This window comes from Nanorana parkeri, unplaced genomic scaffold (assembly GCF_000935625.1).
Source record: "Nanorana parkeri isolate BGI_ZX_2015 unplaced genomic scaffold, ASM93562v1 scaffold1270, whole genome shotgun sequence".
Classification (NCBI taxonomy): domain Eukaryota; kingdom Metazoa; phylum Chordata; class Amphibia; order Anura; family Dicroglossidae; genus Nanorana; species Nanorana parkeri.
This window is the reverse complement of record NW_017307538.1, coordinates 305544-313915: the sequence shown is the minus strand read 5'-3', so window position 1 is coordinate 313915 and position 8372 is coordinate 305544.

Here is an 8372-nt window from a genome sequence, read left to right as displayed (position 1 = left end):
CTGTCCTTTAGGAATATATATATAATATTTTAATGACCATGGTCTGGCCACATGTTTGCTTCATAATGTTGGCATGCCCTGTATGGGCAAACAAGTGACTGTTTCATGGTAGACACAGATTTTTGTAGACTAATGAAAGTGTACCACGCAAAGTGTACCAGAGTGCTGTACTAATGGATGGCCATGGAGGAGAGTGAGCATTCTAAAGGACCTGGTTTATTGTGACACACCTTTAAATATTCCAGATTACTTTACGACTCAGTCACATGACAGCTCAGACCCACAAAGGAAGCCGGTGCCGGAAGACTTCCATCTGCCAGATCCTGCTATCACAGAACAAAACTGGGAGCAGGTAGCTGTATAACGCCCAGCATCAGTCACTGACTTCAGATCCAGTTATGATCGATGTCTGAATAGTGAAGTATCTCCAGTCAGGGCCATCAACCAAACATAGCTTATTAGTATTGGCCAGGGTGCAAATGACCTTCCCCCATAGAGGCACTACGGGCCCAATCACACCAGCCCACATGCATTATGTATATTAGGGTGCGTTGTGTAGGGGCAATGAGATGCATGGTTAAATTTTTTGATCAAGGCACCTGTGTGAATGACCCCTAAAGAACATTCTCCATGATCTGTTTACGGCCGGATTAATGAACGATAGTATGATGCAGATCCTAACTGTAGCAGATATCTGCCTGAGCCTGAGAGCCAAGTTGGAGTTTTCCTAGCCAATGCCTGGAGATAGGATGTCATTGGGTGTGTCTGTAGAGTGCCTCTCCTTCCCACTCCATAGACACACAAGCACACTCCTTAGCCCGATGCAAACATGCATATTTACACTCTGATCTTTTGTTAAAAAGATAATTTGGATCATGAATTCCTGTAGGTAGTTTAAGGTCGTTCGGAGTCAAGAGAAGCCATGCCCTGTCTGTGCCTGCCCCACTGAAGGTGAGTGACTCACAGGATTTTAAATTCTGCCATATGGGTACAATATATAGTATACACATTGTAATTTCAAGTTGATCTCTAGGCAGATATAAAAGACACAGAATAGGTCCATTCACACCTGCAATTAGGGCTGAATGCGAATTCTGGTGGTTAGATGTTAGTGCTCGCCCAATCAGTTGGGGCCGAAGCTGGACGTAAACAAAGGGGGGGGGGATGCTGGTGATATCATTGACCTTACATGGTCACATGACCACATTTTGTCAATTACATTGACCTAATATGGCCATGTGGTTATGTGCATTGCTCTCATAATACTATAATTCCCATGACACATTGCACCTCCCTATGGTACTGTGCATGCGTCGCAAGTATTACTGGTCCCGTAACCAGTCAGAAACCTATGGCCGGTGCTTTGCTGGCATGCTTATGCAATTACATGCTGATGCAGCCAGTAATTAAGTTCAGGAGTAGGTAACCTCGGCACTCCAACTGTTGTGGAACAGCAAGCTGAAAGACTCTGACTGCCCCAAACATGACTTTCAAAGGCAGGGACATGATGGGATTTGTATTTTCACCACAGCTGGAGAGCCAAGCTTGCCTACCTCTGAGGTAGTCCATGATGGAGTCCATCTTGGAAGCAAGCAGAGAAGGGTGGCCACACAGTGTGACCATGTAGACAGAAGGAAGCCACCCTCATAATATAAATTGAAACAGAGAAGAATATAAATCCAGGTTTCAGATATCATAAGGTACAGCAGTGAGTATGGCAGGTTAACCAAACTCACACATCTACCTTTGGAAGTCACGCCTGTGGTTGTGGAGGCTTGCCATGCTTCATGGGGCTTCTAGTTCCACAACAGCTAGAGGGCTGATGTTTGGTCACCCCTGGAGCATGGTATTGAACTCAATAGGGATGCACTGATACCGTTTTTTCGGTATTGAGTACGAGTACCGATATTTTGCTTTTGGTATTCGCCAATACCGAGTACCGATACTGGTGCTTCCTCTGGCATGGAGCCGGCTTCCCGGGAAATAAGGAAGCCAGGCTTTCCAGACAATCAGGAAGGAGCAGGCTTCCTGCCCATGAAGCCGTCTCCATGTTCCCCTACAGCGCTGCCGGTCCCAGTAAATTTTCCGCTGACTGGAAGTTCTGGTATCGGGGAAGGTATCGGAGCATTCGAGTATTCAAATACTCTGTATCGGCAACGATACCTATAGTACGGTATTGGTGTATCCCTAGAATTTAACATTTATATTTGTCTATTGGGTTTAGTGACACATTTTAGCCATTGCTTCTTAGCAAATTTAAAGCATCTCGAAGCATAAGAAAAACTGAGCCCACTCCTTACAACATTCCTTCCTGTGCGCGACTGACACACAAGGCTAAAATGAACACAACTATGCAGCGTGAATGGCTGCAGGTGTTTTGTGGCACCTGTGATCATCCTTATGCTGCGTTGGCTGGATTAGATAACCCCACACAAAAGGTCTTTTTACAGCAAAGGTTGCCGTTCTTCTGGAAACATACTGGAGTCACCTCTTGTGGTCAATTTGAATTTTCTATATGAACGTGTCATCCAAGTACATGTGAGGAACCCAGCCCGTCTCTGAAGTATCCTGGAGTGCGAGGCACTGGTATTCTCTTTTTTTTTCTCTTTTTCATGTTATATCTTGCTTTCCGCTCCAGACTGATGCTGGAAAACCCCATACAATTATTTTTCCCTGTGAGACATTCCAGCTGCCATGAATACAGTACTATTTATGCCAAATGCTGGAGGTTTGAACCTATATGAATTAATGCAAAAGAGCGACGTGCCAAGTACTGTTAACTTTAGCAACCGATCAGATGTTCTCGTTTATAGTTCCGCGTACCAATTAATTTGATAACCAGACAAAATCTGCAAATTGCTAATTTTTTCTAATTGTCCGGTTATATGCATGAAGACATGTGCCATCTGTGGGGAATCGTACAATTCATCAATCATGATTGTCTGGATTCCTCATCTTGGTTCTACGTAGACATGTGCGATTTGATTTGTTCCGGATCTAAATTCATACAGATTTTCCGAAATTTGGACACATCCGAATTTACGAATCCCAATGCATCAGAATGTGTCCGGATCCGAATTTCCGTATTTCGGATCCCGTCCGAATTTAGTTAAAAAACTAAACTGAATCGGACATGTGACTTTTCTGGCTAATCAGATGTGTTTTTCAGTTTACCCTCCCTGGCGGTAATCCCGAGCGTGGCTCGGTGTTAATTTTCAGTATCAAAAACGGTAACCTCGAGCCACACTCGGGATTACACTGTAGCGTCACTTACCTTGTCCCTACGAGCCCCGCTGTGTCCTCCGGCCGATGCCGACATCCGTCTTCCGGATTCCTTCGCTTTAAGTGACGGCGTCGCAGGAGGGCGCAATCGGCGGGAAATTCAAAAGTGAAAAATAGAAAAAAAAATAAAAAATACTCACCTAATCAGACCGCCAGGGAGGTTAATGCATCCGAATGGGTATGAATATGAATTTTCGTTATGGCAACATGGAAGCCATATATATACCTCTAATACTAAAGCTGAGCCTCCTAGACCTGAATGGCATTCGGGATCTGAATTTTCAAATTCCTGGTCTGGAAGCCTCAGCTCCTGAATGGTATTTGGAAATTTGGACTCCCGGATGCCATTCGGGTCTAGGAGATTTAGCTTTAGTATTAATATCTGTATATGGTTTGCTGTGGTATTCACAAGGGATATTCGTAAACTCATGTGAAACTAACGAAAATTTTGTCCGAATCCGAAACCCGAACTGAATTTAATTTTAGATCCGAATTGGGAATCCCAAAATAACGAAATATCCGAACCGAATTTTTCTGCAGCTTCACATGTCTAGATCTACGCAGATCACATGTAGGGATGAGCTTAGGTTTAGACCGAACCTGTTATGTTTTTATTGCTGGGGAGATTCATCCTCTGCATTTGTCTTGATGACCATTGTCACTGGTACTGAAAGTGAGAGAACATTTTAATATTTAAGCTGTCACCAGAGCAAAAATGGAGGGGACATCCTCAAATGGGGACCTCTGTAAGAAACTGTGGAAGAGAAAATGTATTTCACTTTGGAGAGATTTGCTTTCACTTCCTGTTGTGTCTACAGGACATGCAGAGAAGGGAAATCTCTAGAACACCCCTAAGCCTGTAATTTAAAGAATTTGTGTAATTCCCAAGTCCCATTAAAGACATACTGTATGTGTTGAAGGATGACATGGGAACTTTTTATTTTTGCGTAGGCACCTTGCTCTAAGTGGGGTGAGGCCTTAAATTTAGTTCTTCTGGACTATGTCTAGTTTAGCTATTTTGATAGTCTGTGCTCATTTGGTTTCCACTAAGCTCTGTGTTATCGTTTGTATCTGCCTGCTGCTAGGTGTGACCTTGCCACAGAACAGAACATCCAATAATGCAGAGCTATGAACTGGTGTGTCTCCCTAGCCAATCTCTAGGAGGAGCATGGCCAGCGGTGCATGCTGGGGGAAGAGATGAATGTTCAGGGCTGACCTTGTGAGTTTTCTCTTTCCTCTCTGGGCCTCCTGCCTGGAGGAGATTGTATGAAGTGATGTCCTGTCTGACCAGCCCTGCAGCCTGCAAGTAGTCTGGTATAGACCTAGTCTTGGTCTAAATCTGTTTCTGGTATGTAGAACCAGGGAGGAACTTAGTCTGCTGGAGGTGCCAGAGAAGCCAGAATGGGCTTGGACCTTGCAGGAAGTCTGGTGTCTCACCTATAAAATGATATGCTATGTCTGCTAACCAGCTAAAGTTCTACAATACAGTGTCACCACAATCAGTATAAAGGTCCTGTGCCCTGTAAACCTGGGAAGTGGTTGGTGAGTCAGGAGTTCTCTACTGTCTTAGGTGTCTGTAGCCCTTCCCTCTACCCTCTCTCCCATTGAGTTATAGATGGAATCAAATCTTTGAAAACCCATAAAATCACTGGCATCCAACTTTACAATCACATCGCACAACTGGCTAAGGACTCATCCCTGAGATGTCATCCCATCCTGCCTTTGAAGTCTTACACATGCTCCTAGAGGTCACAGGGGTGCTACATTTGCTTTTGCAAAGGTCCCCCAGCCCTGGTTGACAATTGCTTGCTCTGGCAGTTGTCTATAGTGCTACAAGTGAACATCAAAAACAGGTCTTCAATGCAATTCAAACTCTACATTCACAAAATATTGTCACATTTAAACTCGTAGAAATTCTAGTCAAATTCGAATCTGAAGACTACTAGGGTCTGCTTCATCGTCATGGATAGCTCAGAGGTTAGAGGTTTTTTTTTTCTTGTTGTTTGGCTCTGAAAACCTCAATTTAATTAAAACACAAACATATTGAACTTTGTGCTATTGTGTTTCCTGAGGAATTCATCTAGCTAACTGATCTCAGAGCTGGATCCACAGAAGGAACACGTAGAGATCCTGCACATCAGATTCCATCCCAACACTGAATCCTAAAGCTTGGGTGAGTTATCTCATAACCTCAGCAAAAAGTGTTCAAGTAAAAGATAATTTTGTGCTCTGTATCTAAAGCAGATTTTCAGAGTAGTACAGCTTGGAATGAAATTTTGGGACAATTTCCAGCACCGCAGGCATTTGTTAATTGACAGAAGTGGTTTATTTCCTGCAAAAGTTCACATCGTTACAACAGGTTCCAGGATGACAGAGCCCATACAGCTGTAGTCATGCTGGTGCAAGCCTTACCTGAGAGACTGCGTCTGTAGCCTGTAAACCTTTTCAGAGTTTCTTAACTAGTGCTTTATAAATGTAAATATACAGTTCTGAATCAGAGCAGTAAAACCGGTCATATGCAGTCTCAGTCATTCATTCGGCAATCAAGAGATCTAGCGCTGATATGTAGCGAGAGCTTTCATATTTCCTGGACACCGAGTTTATAGTTTGTAGTAACTAGGAATGCACAGATACAGATTTTTCTGTATCAAGTACAAGTACTGTTTTTTTTTCCTTTCGGTACTCGCCAATACCGAATAACAATATCGGAAGTCCCATTAGGAAGCCAGGCAGCGTGTAATGACTTGCCGCCTGGCTTCCTGATTAGCCAGGATGCTGACTCCATGCTCTCTCGTTACCAGGTGACAAGGGAGCATGGAGCTGTCTTTCCGGCCAATCAGCAAGCGTGGAGGGGGTGGGGGAGTAATGACTCGCCACCTGGCTTTCTGATTGGCCAGCTTCCTGACCAATCAGGGAGTCGGGCGATGAGTCATTACACACCGCCCGGCTTCCTGATTGTGCAGGAAGCCGTATCACTTGGTGACGAGGGTGCGTGGAGCAGGCTTCCAGGCCAATCAGGAAGTCGGGCAGCGTGCAAGAATCGCGCCCAGCTTCCTGATACTGCATACATTTGGGCGAGTACGATAACGATAATAGTATCGGTATTGGTGCATCACTAGTAGTAAACTTTAAAACAGACCCTCCAAATTATTTTAAATCTGATCTCTCACACCACCCCCTTTAATTGACCTAAAGGTTTTATCAAAAATATCTACCTAAAAGTACTCTTTACTTACCTGAATCAATGGTCCTGGGTTTCTTTCTTCTGGACTGCAGTGTGGGAAGGTCCTTCTTCTAATGCCCTTGTCCCTATCTGTAATGCTTTCCATTGGTTGATGAAGATGTTCATCGGCAGGGTCCTTGCAGGGTCCTGAAGGCTTCCAGCCGTGGTGACATCATGACAAGACACAGCAACAAATCCCTTTGGTGGACAGGAAGAGGCACCCGAAACATAAAATTTAAGATGAAAAAAAAAATCAGTATGGGTATAGGATGAGTGTTGTGGTAAAGTTTGGGGGAAGGAGTTTTTGCCCGGAAATGATTTTACATCAAGATCAGTTTTCATAAATCTATGTAACATTTGCATAGGATATTACACAATACATTGACAGATTTGGTGACAAATTCAACAGTATCAGTTTAAAAAGAAGCTGATGGTTTGGAGTCATTTTTATTTAATGTTTTCCTTAAAGTTGTAAGAAGAGAAAGCAACAATCTTGTTTCAGGCGCAAAGGGGTTCATTAACTAAAGGCAAACAGGCTGTTTATGTTGCAAGAGAATTTGCATTTTGCAAAGGGATTTTCCCTTAGCTTAATTAATGTAGTGAAATTTTACTTTGCAAATTATAGCCAATCATGTGGAAGAAAAACAAAATAAAGTATTTTTCTTGCACATGATTGGTTGATGGAACTCAATAGAGCTTCACCTCATTCACTAAGCCATGGGAAAACTTGCCCTGCAAAGTGCAAACAACCTTGCAAAGTGAACAGCCTATTTGCCTTTAGTAAATCAACAACAATGTCTCTAATTAAAACCTCTGACAAAGCCTTTTGGTGAGAGGAGGAGGAGTCACTGCTGTGATTTACTTACCTGTGTGTGTAGATTTCACCTTGAGCTATTGAGCTCCATAGACAACAGGTTACACTCAACAGGAGATGAGGGAAAAGTGGAAATCAGAAAAGGAGCCTAGTACTCCAACTGCTCGCTTGATATAAGGATATACAGTATATTATATACATGTAATAGTTCATATTTATCTGACTAAATAAAATACTGAAAATATTTCTAGAAATGTTTCTGTTTTGACCATAATATAGAAGCTAAAATGAGCATCCATGTCTCCATTAAGAGTGAGAATTATTGAATCACATGTAAAAATCAAATCAATGGGCTGCCTTACTGCAATGCACATTACCACGTAATATAACACATATGAACACACATTCATTAACTCACCCCATACCAGTGTATAGATCCAAATGGGCCCTTACTGATACAAATAACTCAAACTCATTGTGGACATTCTAAGAAATTATTGTGTAGAGATTATGAAAACAATCCTGTCTAATGGTGGCAGAGAAATTGAGCTTCATCGTTAGATGTTACCCAGCTTGGCTGAAAAAAACAGAAGAAACCAGGCACCAGAAATTGATTTCTACCAGAAGAATGCCCAGTATGCTTAGTCCATACACATATTAGAGCTAATGGAACCAGTTTAAATTTATATGTGAGGCATCCAAGACAGTTGTCTCATTTCCCAGAGCCAGCAAGCTCTCAACAGCCTTGTTTTCCTTTCCAGATATTTGTTGCTGACAAGGGGCTTTTAGGTGTCACTGACTGCTAGTTAGATTGGCTTGCTATGGATTGCATGCTATGGGCTTGGTGGCAGCATGGTATAGAACAGCTGTATCATCTTTACTTTCCATATTTAGTACAACCCGCTTATACCCGGTCCTATATATTTTGCAAACTGAAACCAAAGCTCACGGCCTTCTGAGGTCATCCTTGGAAGCCTGAATTCTGTAATATTGCAGGTTGAACACAATGCCAGCTGGTAGGGAAAAGATCTAATAATTACCAACTCATGCTGT